The sequence below is a fragment of the Meles meles genome, chromosome 6 (genome assembly GCF_922984935.1).
Source record: "Meles meles chromosome 6, mMelMel3.1 paternal haplotype, whole genome shotgun sequence".
Lineage (NCBI taxonomy): Eukaryota > Metazoa > Chordata > Mammalia > Carnivora > Mustelidae > Meles > Meles meles.
Genome location: NC_060071.1, coordinates 82,848,405 through 82,869,592, shown reverse-complemented (window position 1 = coordinate 82,869,592; position 21,188 = coordinate 82,848,405).

Here is a 21,188-nt window from a genome sequence, read left to right as displayed (position 1 = left end):
AAGAGATGCTTTGAATCTGGCCGGTATATAATAACTATTTGATAATTATGAACAATGTTTGACTTCCAAATGCAAAGTAATACATGCTACATGGAAATACTGGGGTACCTCAATATTTATAATTTGGGAAGCAGATTGATTTAGGAGTGATGTGATTAAAATAAATGAAATTTGTTTCCTTAGGTCAAAGAGAAATAGTTGTTATTTAAAAACAATCTGGGAGGGGCACCTGGACTCAGTTGGTTAAGCGTCTGCCTCTGGCTCAGGTCCTGATTTCAGGTTCTGGGATCAAGCCCATGTTGGGTTTCCTGCTTAGTGGGGAGTCTGATTCTCTCTCTCCTTCTGTCCCTGCCTTTGCTTTTGCAGTCTCTCTCCCTGTCTCAAATAAATAAATAAAATCTTAAAAACAAAACAATCTAGGAGTGCCTGTGTGACTCATTAGGTTAAGCATCTGACTCTTGAGTTTGGCTCAGGTCATGATCTCAGTGTTCTGAGATCAAACTTCATGTCTGCCTCCATGCTGGGTGTGGAGCCTGCTTAAAATTTTCTCTCTCTCTCTTCTGCCCCACCCCAACCCCCACTCTCTCTCTTAAAAAAAAAAATTAAAAACTGAACTAAGAGAAAATGAAATACCCAATATACTAGTTGAGATATCTAGTAAATATTATTATTTTTATCTTTGATAATGTGCCCAAGTAAGTGGTTGGAATATGTTAAATGTAGCAAATATATTTAAAATAAAGATATTTAGATTTTTAAGGTGTTTTTAATTTGTGACTTTAAGTAGCATATTCGTTATTTAAAAAATATATACTGGAAGAAATCAATATGTAGGTAAGTAAGGAAACAGACTGCAGGTTTACATTTTGCTCTCAATAAGGTTATAAAATAGAATCACATATCATTATGTACTTGTGTGACCACTGAAAGTTGAAAGAGAAAACCATAAAGTATGCTTTTAGTTAACATTTCTTACATATACAGAATGAATTGACAATATTCTTGTGTATGAAGTTACTAATAATAGTCTACACTTTTTGAGTACATGTTATTGCTCTAAATAATTAACTATATTTACTTTTTAATCATTGTAACAACCCTATGAACTATTTACTATTGTTATCATTATCCCCATCTTGCAGGTTAGGAAATTGAGGACCAGAGATGTTTATTAATTTGTTTAAAGGCACATAATCAGTAAGTGATAGGCCCAAGCTTTAAACCTCAGTATTCCGGTATTACGCTCTTAATCAACTGTACTATTGGCATCTTGTCATGATGATTTCTGGGAGCATTACTAAATTATATGAAATTTCATTTATTTGTTTATGAGTTTATTAAGGAAAAAATTCACCTTTCCATGTATTCAAACAAATGTATCATTTTCTCTTTCATCCAGATCTATAATTTATATTTCTTTATCCTTTGTAAAACTAAGAAGCTACATGGGGGATAGGGAGGGAAAAAATGAAACAAGATGGGACCAGGGAGGGAGACAAACCATAAGAAACTCTTAATTTCAGAAAACTGAGGGTTGCTGGTGAGTGGGGGGAGGATAGGGTGGTTGGGTGATGGACATTGGGGAGTGTATGTGCTATGGTGAGTGTTGTGAATTGATGATTCACAGACTTGTACCCCTGAAGCAAATCATACATTATATGTTAATTAAAAAAACAAAGAAGCTGTGATATTAACTTTTCTTTTGTTTCAATCTGAGACTGTAATTCAGTTATATTATTTGCTAGCATGCATACTAGAATATATCAGTGCTTTTTATCTTTTTGCTTTTAACAGGTAGGGAATTTCTGGTAAATTGCTGTGACCTGAGAACTATGTTCCCAGGGAAGTTATAAGTAGCCCATCTCTGTTTATTTTCATTCTTTCAGGAGGCCTTAGTTAGTCATGTTAACATTATCTCAGCCCAGAATGTGTTCTCTTTAGAAATCGTCAGATCATCTGTTTTACTCAAGCGGCAAACATTCAGCCACATATTAATATTACTTCACTTCTTATTCAGAGTCTGAAACATCTATCTCTTTCACTTTCTTTCAAAATCTTAAATAGGGCTGACAATTATAATGATATGTCTCGTGATACAAAGCATAATAAATTGTAAATAAGTCATGAATAGTAATTTCATAAAAGAAAGAAGGACAAGGAAAAAAACCAGTCAGATAGTATACAATTGTTTCTTCTTTCAGTCAGGGAAATAAATGCTTGTTTGCAATAGAATCTATTATAAGATCCTTTAAGGACAATTCCTACTGCAAAGTGAGAATGTTTGAAGATACATTTAAATAATTCAGGGGCACCGGGTGACTCAGTGGGTTAAAGCCTCAGGGTCCTGGGATCAAGCCCCGCATTAGGCTCTGCTCCACAGGGAGCCTGCTTTCCCCCCTCTTTCTCTGCCTGCCTCTCTGCCTACTTGTGATCTCTGTCTGTCAAATAAATAAAAAAAAATCTTTAAAAAAATAAAAAAAAATAATTCAGCACTTCTGGCCTGTGAAAATAGATAAGCTTTGAGGATTCTTCTTGTGGAAGATAAACCTAATGGAAAAAAAAAGCCTTTTAAAAAGAACATTGGTAGACATATATGAGCTGGAAAACACTTGGTTTTTTAATGCTGTCCTTGATTTAATGGCTGTGTTTCTGTACTGAACTGAAATTCAGTGGGTCACATTAATACACGGTTAGATGAGAAATTATACAGATTTCAGTGAATTCTTATTGAAATCAATGCCTTGAAAAATTACAATGTTTTGGGGCGCCTGGGTGGCTCAGTGGATTAAGCCGCTGCCTTCGGCTCAGGTCATGATCTCAGGGTCCTGAGATCGAGCCTCGCGTCGGGCTCTCTTTAAAATAAAATCTTTAAAAAAAATTACAATGTTTTGATTTGATTATCTAAAACGTGAGTTGCATCGGTTTAGTCCTATCTACACTTACTTATAATATATATGAAATTGGTCCATGAAAATGTGATAATTTTTGGTTTTAAAGTTTTCTCTTCCAGAGTTGTATTATTCTAGAAATTGTATTGTTCAATGCTTTTGTAAGTAGTGAAGAGCATTATTTAGGAATACACATCAGTTAGGATGCTTTATGGAACAAGTGATTGAAAAATTGACTTAAGCCAGTTTAAAAATAAGAAAATGTATTACCTATGATGGATGGCATTGAGGTAGATTGATTCAGCAGCTCAATCTTCTCATCAAGGATCCAAGTTCTCTTAGCCTCTCCACTCTGCTGCCTGAAACAGCGGCTTTACACACAGGCTGGTTTTCTTTATGATTGTGAAGTAGCTTCTATGTTTTTTGTTCTTGTCCTGTGTGTGCATGTGTGTGCATGTGTGTGTGTGACAGAGAGGGAGAGGCTTTCTCTGTGAATACTTGAATTGAATAGGGCTTATTTATGGAATGAGGTAAAAGGAAGAAAGGATACTGGGTGATTATCAGTGTCCAACACAGGAAAGCAGCTGCAAGAAAACAAACATATCACTATGTTTTAGTGATACATTTTTTTTTTCATTTTATTTATTTTTTCAGTGTAACAGTATTCATTCTTTTTGCACAACACCCAGTGCTCCATGCAAAACGTGCCCTCCCCATTACCCACCACCTGTTCCCCCAACCTCCCACCCCTGACCCTTCAAAACCCTCAGGTTGCCCCAACCTCCCACCCCTGACCCTTCAAAACCCTCAGGTTGTTTTTCAGAGTACATAGTCTCTTATGGTTCGCCTCCCTTAGTGATACATTTTTGTGGATGGCACTTTCTAATAAAGTTTGACTCCCAAGTAATACAAAGATTAGTATTACTTTGTGCAATATTAAAAACCATATTGAAAAAAATTAGTATGTTCCCTATTACTTCCTTTTTGAAATTCAGTTATGACCACTTAAGGTGGAGGGTCTAAATTCTGAATCATATAACTGAGGCTTTTACATTTGTCTAAAATGTGAAGTAATTTTATAAATTCATGAGCTTTCATTGTATTTACTCTTTTGGAAGAGATTACTGCTTATTCTCTGAAGTTTTAGTTGGGCTAACTACGTTTGCTTAGAATAAACCTTGCTTGGCAGCCTCCCTTGCAGCTGGGTGTGGCCATGGATAAAAATCTTCCACTGGGATGGAACTGGAAGTCATGTGTGTAACTTTCAGTTTATGCTTTCATGGGAAAGTATAACACTTGATGGATGGCAAAAACAAGAAAGAAGAAACCTAGACATGTGGTCACTTTAAATAGAAGATCTTAAGGAGGGCATGTATTGAATGGAGCACTGGGTGTGATGCATAAACAATGAATCTTGGAACACTGAAAAAATAAAATAAAAAAAATAGAAGGTAATATGTCAGCCTAGATACTGACATGTGCCTTATATAAGCCGGTTTTCATTTAGGCTGAACTTGCATCCTAATACAATAGATGGCCAGTATCAATATACTATCTAGAAATAAGGTGTGATTCCTTATAACTAGAAACTGGATGGCAATCCTTCTGGGTACAATATAAAATGTACTGCTTGTTTTTGAATATTATTAGGAAGGAGTGGCATTATATGGAGCTCTCAATATTTTTATTTTGGTCTTGCAGTTTTTTTATGAACACAGCAGATTTAACTGTTTTGAATGAATTTACTCATTTTAAGCAATTAACATCCAATCACTTTACTTAAAATAATCAAACCGTTTGTGTATATATATACAGCATACATCTCCACTGTTTACCGTCTCAAAGCATTTTAACAAGCTATTGTGCTGGCAGAATTAATTAGATCTGAAAACTGGTATAATAAAAACAATAAAAGCTATAAGAATGCATTAAAATAGAATACCAAAATAATAGAATGTAAGGTTTCTAAAGTTGTATTTGACTAGTCAAATGTTCCTTAATAACTGGATGCATGAGAATACATTGTTCATTATAATATTAAAGGAATGTAATGAAATGAAAATTGAGGCAATAGAGAATTTGGTATGCACAATTATTTTAAATTTAAAATCTTCCCCATAATGAACATAGCTAAAAACATAGAAGACAAATGATAGAGAAATTAGAAGCAATTATCAAAGGAATTCTCAGCAGAAATTTCTGATTTAAATTAAAGCCTATGATTAAAAATCTCCTGCCTCTTTGTCCTTCTCCACTCTTCCCACAATCCACTACTACAGCACCTTGCAACTTAATTTCTTTTCCTCAAAGGCACTCATGCTATGTCTGATACATAACAAGAATGAACATATCAAATTTAGGTCTTTCTGGTTTCTGCTTCTATATGGGCTAATGCTTAATTTTAAAAAGAACAAAGATGGAAAAACTATTGAATAGAGGCCATGAAAAGTGGAATTATTTTTCCCTTACATAATTCTGTTAATTTTGTAAATGAAAATGGGAAACTTTTCAAATTTTTTTTTTTTATTGAGATTTGAAATATAGCACAGTATATTTTGGTGCCTGGAGCTGACTTACAACTATTTAGGTGTCTTAAGCATTAAAAAGATTATAGTGCATCATCTTCAGATGTGAGTCATTTATTTGTTCAAAACTGATTTTGAACATCTGCTCAGGTATTGTTCTAGGTGCTGGAGACAATACAAAAAATGAGTTGTTCTTATGTTTATATTCTGGTGACTAAAATTAATACTACATCATAAAACAAGTATGGGACCATTCAACAAAGTTGTATTTTTTGATGAGTCCTATTTTGATTCTTTGGGAAATACCAAATTCCTTAAAAATGGTGTTCTTTTGTTACTAAAGTTTGGGTTTTTTTGTGCATGTACTTAAATTTCATACATTTATACACTGATACCATTTATTTGCTTAATATTTGTCATTTTCAGAAGTCACTGATAATTAGTTATTTTTTTAAATAATAATTAAAAACCCTTCATCTAATATATTTATCTTCTCTTTGGTTGGAATTGTCAATTCAAATAAAGAGCTAGGGAGACTTAAAGTGATTTTAAAAGTTGAAATAATGAATTGTGTGTTTTGGAGGATACTGTTAATTACTTTGGGATTCTGCATTTTTATATTTATGTAATTCAGTATAGACTTTAGGGGGACATATCTTAGAAAAATTTTCAATGTAATATCTGAAACATACAAAATAATCTATGTAATATAAACCCACATTATTTATTATACAATAAAAAACAGTAAGAATGTAACATCCTATTTAAAAACTAGATCATTATATGAATAGTTTAAAGGCAAAATAATTGTTTTTGGAGTTTTTTTTTTTCAGTTCCTATCCCCCTTCCTATATCTTAACTGCTATCTATACAATATTATGAGTGTTTTCTTAAATATTTAGTCAGATTCCCCTTTTTTAAATGCTAATTTTTTATTTTGTGATAATTCCAAATGTATGAAAATATGGCAAGAGCAGTATAAACAGCTTTTTAAAATTGAAGTGTAATTGAAATACAATATCATATTGGTTTCAGGTGTACAACACAGTGATTTGACATCTATATATATTGTAAAACGATCACCATAATGCTGTTACTGGCTGTCACCATACAAAGTTAACACAATATTATTGACTATATTCCCCATGATATACAATACATCCCCACGACTTAACTTGTTTTGTAACTGGGAGTTTGTACCTTTTCACTCATTTCCCTCTCAACCTCTTCTCTTCTGGCAACCATTAGTATGTTCCCTTAGAATCTGGCTTTGTCTTGTATGATTATTTTGTTGTTTAGATTTTACATGTGAGTGAAATATTTTTGTTTTTCTCTGAGTTATTTCCCCTAGTATAAAACCCTCAAGTTCTATCCACACTGCTGCAAATGGCAAGATTTCATTCTTTTTTTGTGGCTGGCTAATAGTCCATCTTACATGCATACCATAACTTTATCCATTCATCTATTGTTGGACACTTAGGTTGCTTCCATATCTTGGCTATTATAAATAATGCTGCAATGAACATTAGGGCAGATATATTTTTCAAGTTAATGACTTCATTTTCTTTAAATGAATACCCATAAATGGAATTGCTGGATCACATTGTAGTTCTGTTTCTAATATTTTGAGGAATCTTCATATTGTTTTCCATAATGGCTGCGCTCATTTACATTCCCACTTACAGTGCACAAGGGTTCTCTTTTTGCCAACTTATATTTTATCTTTTTTATTTTAGCCATTCTGACAAGGTGTGAGGCGATGTTTCATTGTGTTTTTTGTTTTGTTTTGTATTTCCCTGAAGATTAATGATGTTGAGCATCTTTTCATATATTTTTTGGGCATCTTTATGTCTTCTTTGGAAAAATGTCTTTTCAGATCTTCTGCACATTTTTTTAAATTTATTTTTTATTTTTTTATAAACATATAATGTATTTTTATCCCCAGGGGCACAGGTCTGTGAATCGCCAGGTTTACACACTTCACAGCACTTACCATAGCACATACCCTCCCCAATGTCCATAACCCCACTCCCCCTCTCCCAACCCCCCCACCCCCAGCAACCCTCAGTTTGTTTTGTGAAGAGTCACTTATGGTTTGTCTCCCTCCCAATCCCATCTTGTTTCATTTATTCTTCTCCTATTCCCCTAACCCCCCATGTTGTCTCCACTTCCTCCTATCAGGGAGATCATATGATAGTTGTCTTTCTCCGATTGACTTATTTCACTAAGCATGATACCCTCTAGTTCCATCCACGTCGTCGCAAATGGCATGATTTCATTTCTTTTGATGGCTGCACAGTATTCCATTGTATATATATACCACACCTTCTTTATCCATTCATCTGTTGATGGACATCTAGGTTCTTTCCACAGTTTGGCTATTGTAGACATTGCTGCTATAAACATTCGGGTTCACGTGTCCCTTCGGATCACTACGTTTGTATCTTTAGGGTAAATACCCAGTAATGCAATTGCTTGGTCATAGGGTAGTTCTATTTTCAACATTTTGAGGAACCTCCATGCTGTTTTCCAGAGTGGTTGCACCAGCTTGCATTCCCACCAACAGTATAGGAGGGTTCCCCTTTCTCTGCATCCTCGCCAGCATCTGTCATTTCCTGACTTGTTAATTTTAGCCATTCTGACTGGTATGAGGTGATATCTTATTTGGTTTTGATTTGTATTTCCCCGATGCCGAGTGATATAGAGCACTTTTTCATGTGTCTGTTGGCCATCTGGATGTCTTCTTTGCAGAAATGTCTGTTCATTTCTTTGCAGAAATGTCCTCTGCCCATTTCTTGATTGGATTATTTGTTCTTTGGGTGTGGAGTTTGCTAAGTTCCTTATAGATTTTGGATACTAGCCCTTTATCTGATATGTTGTTTGCAAATATCTTCTCCCATTCTGTCAGTTGTCTTTTGGTTTTGTTAACTGTTTCCTTTGCTGTGCAAAAGCTTTTGATCTTGATGAAATCCCAATAGTTCACTTTTGCCCTTGCTTCCCTTGCCTTTGGCGATGTTCCTAGGAAGATGTTGCTGCGGCTGAGGTCGAAGAGGTTGCTGCCTGTGTTCTCCTCAAGGATTTTGATGGAGTCCTTTCTCACATTGAGGTCCTCCATCCATTTTGAGTCTATTTTTGTGTGTGGTGTAAGGAAGTGGTCCAATTTCATTTTTCTGCATGTGGCTGTCCAACTTTCCCAGAACCATTTATTGAAGAGGCTGTCTTTTTTCCATTGGACATTCTTTCCTGCTTTGTCGAAGTTTAGATGACCATAGAGTTGAGGGTCTATTTCTGGGCTCTCTGTTCTGTTCCAATGATCTATGTGTTTGTTTTTGTGCCAGTACCATGCTGTCTTGATGATGACATCTTTGTAATAGCTTGAAGTCTGGAATTGTGATGCCACCAACTTTGGCTTTCTTTTTCAATATTCCTTTGGCTATTCGAGGTCTTTTCTGGTTCCATATAAATTTTAGGATTATTTGTTCCATTTCTTTGGAAAAAATGGATGGTATTTTGATAGGGATTGCATTAAATGTGTAGATTGCTTTAGGTAGCATAGACATTTTCACAATATTTATTCTTCCAATCCAGGAGCATGGAACATTTTTCCATTTCTTTGTGTCTTCCTCAATTTCTTTCATGAGTACTTTATAGTTTTCTAAGTTCAGATTCTTTGCCTCTTTGGTTAGGTTTATTCCTAGGTATCTTATAGTTTTGGGTGCAATTGTAAATGGGATTGACTCCTTAATTTCTCTTTCTTCTGTCTTGTTGTTGGTGTAGAGAAATGCAACTGATTTCGGTGCATTGATTTTATATCCTGACACTTTACTGAATTCCTGTACAAGTTCTAGCAGTTTTGGAGTGGAATCTTTTATATAGTATCATATCATCTGCGAAGAGTGACAGTTTGACTTCTTCTTTGCCGATTTGGATGCCTTTAATTTCCTTTTGTTGTCTGATTGCTGAGGCTAGGACTTCTAGTACTATGTTGAATAGCAGTGGTGATAATGGACATCCCTGCCGTGTTCCTGACCTTAACGGAAAAGCTTTCAGTTTTTCTCCATTGAGAATGATGTTTGCTTTGGGTTTTTCATAGATGTCTTTGATTTTATTGAGGTATGTGCCCTCTATTCCTACACTTTAAGAGTTTTGATCAGGAAGGGATGCTGTACTTTGTCAAATGCTTTTTCAGCATCTATTGAGAGTATCATATGGTTCTTGTTCTTTCTTTTATTAATGTGTTCTATCACATTGATTGATTTGTGGATGTTGAACCAACCCTGCAGCCCTGGAATAAATCCCACTTGATCGTGGTGAATAATCCTTTTAATGTACTGTTGAATCCTATTGGCTAGTATTTTGGTGAGAATTTTTGCATCTGTGTTCATCAAGGATATTGGTCTTTAGTTCTCTTTTTTGGTGGGATCCTTGTCTGGTTTTGGGATCAAGGTGATGCTGGCCTCACAAAATGAGTTTGGAAGTTTTCCTTCCATTTCTATTTTTTGGAACAGTTTCAGGAGAATAGGAATTAGTTCTTCTTTAAATGTTTGGTAGAATTCCCCTGGGAAGCCGTCTGGCCCTGGGCTTTTGTTTGTTTGGAGATTTTTGATGACTGTTTCAATCTCCGTACTGGTTATGGGCCTGTTCAAGTTTTCTATTTCTTCCTGGTTCAGTTGTGGTAGTTTATGTGTCTCTAGGAATGCATCCATTTCTTCCAGATTGTCAAATTTGTTGGCGTAGAGTTGCTCATAGTATGTTCTTATAATTGTCTGTATTTCTTTGGTGTTAGTTGTGATCTCTCCTCTTTCATTCATGATTTTATTTAGTTGGGTCCTTTCTCTTTTCTTTTTGATAAGTCTGACCAGGGTTTATCAATCTTATTAATTCTTTCAAAGAACTACCTCCTAGTTTCGTTGATTTGTTCTATTGTTTTTTTTTTTTTGGTTTCTATTTCATTGATTTCTGCTCTGATCTTTATGATTTCTCTTCTCCTCCTGGGTTTAGGATTTCTTTCTTGTTGTTTCTACAGCTTCCTTAGGTTTAGGGTTAGGTTGTGTACTTGAGACATTTCTTGTTTCTTGAGGAAGGCTTGTACCGCTATATATTTTCCTCTCAGGACTGCCTTTGCTGTGTCCCACAGATTTTGAACTGTTGTGTTTTCATTATCATTTGTTTCCATGATTTTTTTCAATTCTTCTTTAATTTCCTGGTTGACCCATTCATTCTTTAGAAGGATGCTCTTTAGTCTCCATGTATTTGGGTTCTTTCCAAATTTCCTCTTGTGATTGAGTTCTAGCTTCAGAGCATTGTGGTCTGAAAATATGCAGGGAATGATCCCAATCTTTTGATACTGGTTGAGACCTGATTTGTGACCCAGGATATGATCTATTCTGGAGAATGTTCCATGTGTACTAGAGAAGAATGTGTATTCTGTTGCTTTGGGATGAAATGTTCTGAACATATCTGTGATGTCCATCTGGTCCAGTGTGTCATTTAAGGCCTTTTATTTCCTTGTTGATCTTTTGCTTGGATGATCTGTCCATTTCAGTGAGGGGAGTGTTAAAGTCCTCCACTATTATTGTATTATTATTGATGTGTTTCTTTGATTTTGTTATTAATTGGTTTTATAGTTGGCTGCTCCCACATTAGGGGCATAGATATTTAAAATTGTTAGATCTTTTTGTTGGACAGACCATTTGAGTATGATATGGTGTCTTTCCTCATCTCTTATTATAGTCTTTGACTTAAAGTCTAATTGATCTGATATAAGGATTGCCACCCCAGCTTTCTTCTGATGTCCATTAGCATGGTAAATTGTTTTCCACCCCCTCACTTTAAATCTGGAGGTGTCTTTGGGTCTAAAATGAGTTTCTTGTAGGCAACATATAGATGGGTTTTGTTTTTTTATCCATTCTGATACGCTGTGTCTTTTGATGGGGGCATTTAGCCCATTAACATTCAGGGTAACTATTGAGAGATACAAATTTAGTGCCATTGTATTGCCTGTAAAGTGACTGTTACTGTATATTGTCTCTGTTCCTTTCTGGTCTACTACTTTTAGGCTCTCTCTTTGCTTAGAGGACCCCTTTCAATATTTCCTGTAGAGCTGGTTTGGTGTTTGCAAATTCTTTCAGTTTTTGTTTGTCCTGGAAGCTTTTTATCTCTCCTTCTATTTTCAATGATAGCCTAGCTGGATAGAGTATTCTTGGCTGCATGTTTTTCTCATTTAGTGCTCTGAATATATCATGCCAGCTCTTCCTGGCCTGCCAGGTCTCTGTGGATAAGTCTGCTGCCAATCTAATATTTTTACCATTGTATGTTACAGACTTCTTTTCCCAGGCTGATTTCAGGATTTTCTCTTTGTAACTAAGACTTATAAATTTTACTATTAGGTGACAGGGTGTGGACCTATTCTTGTTGATTTTGAGGGGGGTTCTCTGCACCTCCTGGATTTTGATGCTTGTTCCCTTTGCCATATTAGGGAAATTCTCTCCAATAATTCTCTCCAATATATCTTCTGCTCCCCTCTCTGTTTCTTCTTCTTCTGGAATCCCAATTATTCTAATGTTGTTTCATCTTATGGTGTCACTTATCTCTCGAATTCTCCCCTTGTGGTCCAGTAGCTGTTTGTCCCTCTTTTGCTCAGCTTCTTTATTCTCTTTCATTTGGTCTTCTATATCAGTAATTATTTCTTCTGCCTCATTTATCCTAGCAGTGAGAGCCTCCATTTTTTGTTGCATCTTATTAATAGCTTTTTTTGATTTCAACTTGGTTAGATTTTAGTTCTTTTATTTCTCCAGAAAGGGCTTTTATATCTCCAGAGGGCGTTTCTCTAATATCTTTCATGCCTTTTTCGAGCCCAGCTAGAACCTTGCGAATCATCATTCTGAACTCTAGATCTGACATATTACCAATGTCTGCATTGATTAGGTCCCTAGACTTCGGTACTGCCTCTTGTTCTTTTTTTTGTGGTGAATTTTTCTGCCTTGTCATTTTGTCCAGATAAGAGTATATGAAGGAGCAAGTAAAATACTAAAAGAGTGGCAAAGACCCCAGAAAAATGCGCTTTAACCAAATCAGAAGAGACCCCAAATCGTGGGGCGGGGAGAAAGGGGATAAAAAGAGGTTCAGAAAAAAAAAAAGAAAAAATTAAAAAAAGAAAACAGATAAAGAAAAAAATATAAAAAAGAAAGAAAAAATATATATTAGATAAACTATATATATAAACATATATATATATAAATATATATATAAAATATATATTAGATAAACGTTTAAAAAACGTTAAAAAAGAAAAGGGTAAAAGTTAAAAAAAATTTAGGAGAAGAAGAAAAAAAAAATTGAAAAAAAAAGTTAAATTAACGCAAGACTAAAGAATCATGGGGAGAAAGCCATGAGTTCCATGCTTTGCTTTCTCCTCCTCTGGAATTCCGCTGCTGTCCTTGATATTGAACCTGCTTTTCCTGGTAGGTGAACTTGGTCCTGGCTGGAATTTTTGTTGATCTTCTGGGGGAGGGGCCTGTTGTAGTGATTCTCAATGTCTTTGCCTGAGGCAGAATTGCACTGCCCTTACCGGGGCGGTCCTAAGTAATCGTCTCAGGTTCGCTTTCGGGAGCTTTTGTTCCCTGAACGCTTTCCGTAGAGATCCAGAGGACGGGAATGGAAATGGCAGCCTCCCAGTCTCCGGCCCAGAGGAGCCGAGAGCCCGGGGCCCCCCTTCTCAGTGCATCCCCAGAGAACAGCGCCCAATACCTCCCATACCCCCAGCCTCCGGCCGCTCTCCGAGCTCACCCAGCGTGCGACCTGTTCAAGGTAACCCCGAGGTGAGAGCTCACTCCTCAGCTCTGTCTCTGTAGCCGGCTTCCCCATTCTAATACCTGCAACTCTTCGACACTCCGACACTCCTGATCCTTCTGTGACCCTGCGGGGCCTGGGGCCACGCTGACCCTACGTGGGTTTCACCTCAGTTTAGCCTCTGGAGCAATGTCCCTCAGTGGAACAGACTTTTAAGAGTCCTGATTTTGTGCTCCATTGCTCCGCCGCTTGCCATGAGCCGGCCCCTCCCCCCGAGGTCTATCTTCCCGTCATTTTGGATTCACTTCTCCACCAGTCCTACCTTTCAGAAAGTGGTTGATTTTCTGTTTCTAGAATTGCTGTTCTTCTTGTCTTCGATCTCCTGTTGGATTTGTAGGTGTTTGCAATGTTTAGATAAGCTATCTAGCTGATCTGCTGCTACCTGATGTAGTCTCAGCTTGCTACTTATCCACCATCTTGACTCCTCTGCACATTTTTCTTTTTTTTTTGATCAGACTGTTTTTTCTTTTTGCTAGTAAGTTGTTTGAGTTCTTAATATATTTTGGCTATTAGTTGACTTTCAGATATTTTATAAATATTTGTAAATATTTTTTCCCATTACGTAGGTTGTCTTTTTGTTTTGCTGATGGTTTCCTTTGCTTCACAAAGCCTTTTAGTCTGATATAGTTCCAACAGTTTATTTTTCCTTTTGTTGAACTTGCTGATGGAGTCAGGTGCACACACAAAAAATTAACACTAATAATCACTAATAATTGCTTACCACTTATTTTTTTTGTAGGAGTTTTATAGTTGTAGGTCTTACATTCAAGTCTTTAATCTATTTTGAGCTAAATTTGTGTAGCGTGTGAGATAGTGATACAGTTTCATTTTTTTACATGTGGTTGTCCAGTTTTCCCAATGTCATTTAAGGGACTGCATCCCCCATTGTATATTCTTGTCTCCTCTTTTGTGGTTTATTTATCATATATGTGTGAATTTATTTCTGGAATCTTTGTTCAATGTGCCTGTTTTTGTGCCAATACCAGACTGTTTTGAACTATACTTTTATAGTATTGTTTGAAATCTGGGAGAGTGATACCTCCAGCTTTATTCTTTCTCAATATTGCTTTGGTTATTCCAGGTCAAATTTTAGGATTATTTGTTCTAGTTCTATGAAAAATGCCATTGGAATTTTGATAGGGATTATATTAAATCTGTAGGTTTCTTTGGGTAGTAAGGGCATTTTAACAGCATTAATTTTATCAATTATGAGCATGGAATATCTTTTCATTTATTTTCACTTTCTTCAACTTCTTTTATTAAAATCTTATTTTTTTAAAGATTTTTTTTTTTAATTATTTGACAGAGAGAGACACAGTGAGAACAGGAACACAAGCAGAGGGTGTGGGAGAGGGAGAAGCAGGCTTCCTGCCAAGCAGGGGCTTGATGTGGGGCTCCTGGGATCATGACCTGAGCTGAAGGCAGCTGCTTAATGACTGAACTACCCAGGCACCCCAAAATCTTGTGGTTTTTGTCATACAGATATTTTACTTTCTTGGTTAAATTTATTCCTAAGCATTTTATTTTTTCAATGTTATTGTGAATGGAATAGTTAATTTTATTTCAGATGTTTTATTGTTCACATATAGAAACACAATTTATTTCTGTATGTTGATTTTGTATCCTGCAATGATTTGTTAAATGATTTTGTGTAGTGGTATGCTTTGATTATGTTCTTTTTATTTCTGTGACTCTACTGTAGGTTTTTGCTATTTATCAATAACCACAAGGCTTAAATTAAACACTTTATAAATATAATAGTCTATTTTATGTTGATAGCAAATTAACTTCAATTGCATACAGAAACTCTGCCCCTTTACTGCCCCTTTTATGTTTTTAATGTCATTATGTATCTCTTTTTATATTGTGTATTTATTAACACATTATTGTAGCTATAGTTATTTTCACTACTTTATCATTAATGGTGAACATGCCACCATATTATACCATGGAGTACAGTTTCGGGGTACCCTAAATTTGACTATGTACTTAACCTCTATCAGACTGTTGTATATTTTCATATGTTTTTATGTTATTTGTTAGCTTCCTTTCATTACAGCTTGAGGAGCTCTTTTTAGCATTTCTTGTAAGGCAGGTCCAGTGGTAATAATGAATTCCCTCAGCTTTTGTTTGTCTGGGGAAGCCTTTATCTTTTCTTCATTTCTGAAGCATGGCTTTGCCAAGTAAATTGTTCTTGGTTGGCAGGTCTTTTTTCTTTCAGCCCTTTGAATATATCATACTCTTTTCCAGCCTGTAAGATTTCTGCCACAAAATCTGCAGATAGCCTTATACAGGTTCCCTTGAAAGTTACAAACTTTTTTCTCTTGTTGTTTTTAATATTCTCTCTTTGTCTTTGTTCAATTTTATTATAATGTGTCTTGGACAGTATTCTTTTTAGTTGATTTTGTTTGCTTACATATAAGCTTCATGAACTTGGATATCTGAATCTCTGCACAGATTTGGGAAGTTCTTGTCATTATTTCTTTATATAAGTTTTCTTTTCCCCTTCTTTCTCTTTTCTCCAGAACTCCAATTAGTCATAAGTTGTCCTTTTTGATATATTTCATAGATCAAGTAGTCTTTTCTCACTCCTTTTCATTCTTTTTTTTTATTGCTTTTCAGTGAGTGGATACTTTCAAAGTTCTATCTTCAATCATACAGATTTTTTCTTCTGCTGGATCAATTCTGATAGCAGTGCTTTCTATGGCATTTTTCATTTCCTTCATTTTGTTCTTCAGTTCTGAAATTTGTTTGGTTCTTTTTTTAAAAAAAGATTTAATTTATTTATTTAATAGGGATCACAAGATCTCTGCAGAGAGGCAGGCAGAGAGAGAGAGGGGGAAGCAGGCTCCCTGGCAAGCAGAGAGCCCAATGTGGGGCTCAATCCCAGGACCCTGAGATCATGACCTGAGCTGAAGGCAGAGGCTTAACCCACTGAGCCACCCAGGCATCCCTGTTTGGTTCTTTTTTGATGCTTTCTTTGATCTCTTTGCTAAACTTCTCATTTTTTTAACCTCAATTATTGTTTTCTTGATTTCATTGGATTGTCTTTCTATGTGTTTTTATAACACATTGAGTTTCCTTACAACAGCTATTTTGAAATCTTTATCTGCAGAACATATCTTAAGGTGCAGCAGTCTTTGTGTTCAGTTACCAGAAGACTGCCATTCTTTGGTGGTATCGTGTTACCTTGTTTTTTTTGTGTTCTTTGAATTCTTCCATTGCTTTCTTCACATTTGAAGTAAGAGTTACCTTCTCCAGTCTTTACTAATTGTCTTTGGAAAGAGATACCTTCTGTTACCCCTGCTGAAATTACGAGGTTATCCTGAACTTATGTGGGTACACCTGCTTCATGCTTCTTGGTCAGTCTTGGGGCAGAATTCTTAAGTTTATATGCCTTCTCTGGAACCAGCAGTGGACAAAGGTGAGGGTATGTATTTTGTTTTGTTTTCCCAAAGATGGGGTTAGGGCTCAAGCTTGTGGTCTTTTCTGGCCTGCAGATTCAGCTGACTTTCTGCTCTTGCTCACTAGCTGTTTTATAAACCTCACTCACACTGCTGCCGAAAGCACACCCAGGGAGAAGGCCATGGGATGGTAGAGTGTATGGTTGAGGCATATGGAGCACTGTGTGGGTATCTGTGGGCCATTTGGGGAGATCTGCAGGTGAAATATTAAGACTCATGTTTATAAGACATATTTTCAGCATCTATGTCCGTAGCAGACTGTGTAGCTTTTTTCCTATTATCTTTTCATGTAATGTATTTCCTTTTTTTGGATGAACACATAAAATTCACCTATAAAGCTACCAGGAACTGGTTCATCTTGGGGCTATACATTTTATAATTTATTCAATTACTTTTACATAATTTTTTTCTCTTTTGATATATTATTCACTTAAATTTTTTTTCTTAAAAGCATCTATTTTCAAGTATTGGCATAGCATTTCATATAGGATTTATTTTATAGTGGTAGCAAGGTGATGTCAGTTTTATTACCCAGAGAATAGGAAAAATGTCTTTAATTATCTCTGATTCCTTTAAAGTGTTAGAATAGTGCCTTGAATATTGTAGGCTCTTAATGACTATGTGTTATATTTGAGGTATCACCTGAGTAAAGTATTATAGTGAAACCTTATCACATTTGAACTTTTACACTTGTACAAATCTTAGAATAGGAAAATGAACTTCTGATGACAAAGTTTTAGTATTTAATGAATGTATTTAGGGTATATAAAGTATGTTAGAGGATATACATTTATTATAGTTAAGAAAGTACAAAGATGCTTGTCTTACTTTAAATGTAATTATGTGAAAAAAATTGCATTCAAAAGGTATAAAAAACTCTTCCACATTTTTAGTGTGTAATTAGCCAACTGCTCTACATTTATTCAGAAAAGAAAGTAATAAACCACTTGTAAATAATGGTAGTCTTGCTTTTTATATACTTACATGTCAATAATATGAACATAAATTTTCTCCTGTTCTTAGTTAAACAAGTTTGTTTTTGAGTTGGTACAGAGACAGGTATCAGTACTGTGCTGTAGTTCCATTTTCTATAGATGTAAATGTATTAAAGTAAAACATGGAAGAAAAATGAAGAGTTCCACTAGTATTGAATACTGTAGTGCATGGAAATGAAATTAATATGTGGCTTTTAAAATACAACATGGTGACAGCAGAGAAGTGACATCTGAGTGCATTCCAGGAAAAGCACAAAAGTAGTAGGTGTCTATTAAAGTATCAATCACAGGTAGAAGAAATAAGCATACATTGTTTGTACATGTTGATTGCCTGATGTTCTGTCCTTTGGTTTCTTGAGATTAATAATTCCAGTAAGGAAATGGCTTTTGTAAAAATAAGTAAATATGACAGATTTAAAAAAAATACAGAGTGATTTCTCTTCATTATTTGAAATGGACTTGGTTGTATCTTGTATATTTTTCAACAACAAGAGTGATATGCTCACATGTCATCGAGGTTAATTTAGTACTCAATAATTAAATGCCAGTAATAAGAACCTCCTTTTGAGGACAATTCATGTATTTAATGATGCCACAGAAAAACCATGAAACAAAACATATGCAGGTATTAAAGAGGAAGTAATAAACCCAGCCCTCAATATTTAGGAACTCAGATGATGTCAATAGGAATCTTACCAACAAATCCCCTCATGGTCCTCTCAAAGGCTGTGGTAGATGATGGAAGAATGAGAAAAAAAATCATAGAACAATCTTGTTACTGTAAGTTAGAAAAAGGAGACCAGTAAAAACTAACAGCAAAGTACAATTCATCTAAATACAGCTTCTAACTCAATTGTGTTCTCAGCACTGATTTAAGGGGGATATCAATAAAAAAAGAAATATAGGATCCTTGTAATAAAAAATTTGGTCAGATGTTGTATACAATTAGCATGCTTTTAAGGTATGCTTTGGCACTTACTAAGTTTATATCACAGCATATGTACATTAAGGTACAAGGTAGTTCCTAAATGATATTTAGTTATATTTTGAAGATTCAATGTTAAAATTGTTTTTTGAAACTTACAATATATTTTTCAAATAAACAAGGTTATGCTTGAAATTTTTCCTCCTGCCCAATTCAGAAAATAATTCAGTCTATAATGTAGCTTAAATCTTGTCAAATACAAAACGGATGAAAATAATTCAGTTGTGGAAGTATGAATTAAAACTGAAAACTAAGCTTGAATAACCATTTCTTATTTACTTTGCATTTTAGTGCTCAAGGGGAAGGAATTCTTTTATAGAATTAAGTGGAGAAATATGTGACGTTTTTGAAAGAAAATTATGGACATTTTAATAGACTTTGCATATTGGAGACATTTACAGTTTCTTTATGAATATATTATTCAATTTCTTAACTTATAATTTCCATATTCCTTAAAATATGTGGATTGCTAGAATTCTTTTATCTTATAGTAGTTTGCTAGGGCTGCCATAACAAAATAGTACAGACTGAGAGGCTTAAACTATGGAAATTAATTTTCTCACAGTCCTAGAGTCTGGAAGTCCAAGATGAAGGTTGGGTTTCTTCTGAAGAATTTCTCCTTGGCTTGCAGATTGCTACCTTCTTGCTGTGTCCTCACAGGAATTTCCCTGCTCATGTTAATCCTGCTGTCTCTCTGTGTCAGATATCTTCCTTGTCTAAGGCCATCAATCAGATTGGACTAGGGCCGCCTTTTAATGTAATAACCTCTTTAAAGGTCCTACTTCCAAATACAATTGCATTCCACTGTGTACTCTATATACATACTTTATTCCACTAATCCCTAAATTAACATATAATGTGTCTAATACTATCCACATTTTACATATTGGAGAACAATTCAGAGAAATAAAATAACTTACCCGAGTTTACACAGCTAGTAGGCTACAAAATCAAGTTTCAAACATAGGTACATCTGCCTCCAAAATCTTAGTCCTACAAGCATTTCTTTTTTTCTTTTTTAAAGATTATTTATTTATTTATTTGACAGAGAGAGATCACAAGTAGATAGAGAGGCAGGCAGAGAGAGAGAGAGAGAGAGGGAAGCAGGCTCCCTGCTGAGCAGAAAGCCTGATGTGGGACTCGATCCCAGGACCCTGAGATCATGACCTGAGCCGAAGGCAGCGGCTTAACCCACTGAGCCACCCAGGTACCCCGCATTTCTCTTTTATTAAATGATTGATATCTAAATAAAAGTGGTATATGAGAAGCCCATGACTAACATCCTACTCAGTGATGAAAAGCTGAAAGCTTTCCCCCTAACACGAGGATAAGACAAGGAAGCCCACTCTTGCCACTTTTATTCAACATAGGATTGGAAGTCCTAGCTGGAAGAATTAGGCAAGAAAAAGAAATAAAAGACAAATCCAAAAAAGAAAGGAACAAGTAAAATTTGCAGATGACATAATATTTAGAAATAATTAGAAAACCCTAAAGACTCTACCAAAAATTTGTTAGAACTTATAAATACAGAACAGTTGCAGACAGTAAAATCAATATACAAATATCTGTTGCATTTCTATAAATTAATAGGGAACTATCAGAGAAATTAATAAAAAAATCCCACTAAAAATTGCATCAAAAGGGATAAAATATCTAGGAATAAACTTAACCAAGGAAATGAAAGATCTCTTTCCTGGAAACTGTAAGTCATTAAGATAAAATGTCCATACTACTCAAAGCAATCTATAGATTGCTATCTATAGATAGCAATCCTATCAAAATTCCTATCAAAATTTCAATGGCATTTTCCACAAAAATAGAACAAATAATCCTAAAATTGATATGGAACCACAAAAGATCTGAAATAGTCAAAGCAATCCTGAGAAAGAAGAAAAAAGCTGGAAGCTTCATATACCCTGATTTCAAACTACATCACAAAACTGTTGTAATCAAAACATTATGGTATTGACATAAAAACAGACACACAGACCAATGGAACAGTTAGAGCCCAGAAATAAACCCACATACATACAGTCAATTGATTTATGCCAAAGGAGCCAAGAATGAACAATGGGAAAAGAACAGTCTCTTCAATAAAGGCTATTTATGCAAAAGAAGGAAACTGGATCACTATCTTATACATAAAAATTAAATCAAAATAGATTAAAGACTTGAATGTAAGACTTGACACCATAATACTCCTAGAAGGAAATATAGCCAGTAAGCTTCTTGATTGCCAGTGATGATTTTTTGGATCTGACAACAGAAACGAAGGCAACAAAAGTAGAACAAGTGGGACTACATCAAAATGAAAATCTTCCACACAGCAGAGGAAATTATCAACAAAACAAAAGGCAACCTGATGAATGGGAGGAGATATTTGAGGATGATATATCCAATAAAGGGTTAATATGCAAAATATACAACTCAACACCAAAAAACAAAGAACCCAATTAAAAAATGGGCAGATGACCTAAATA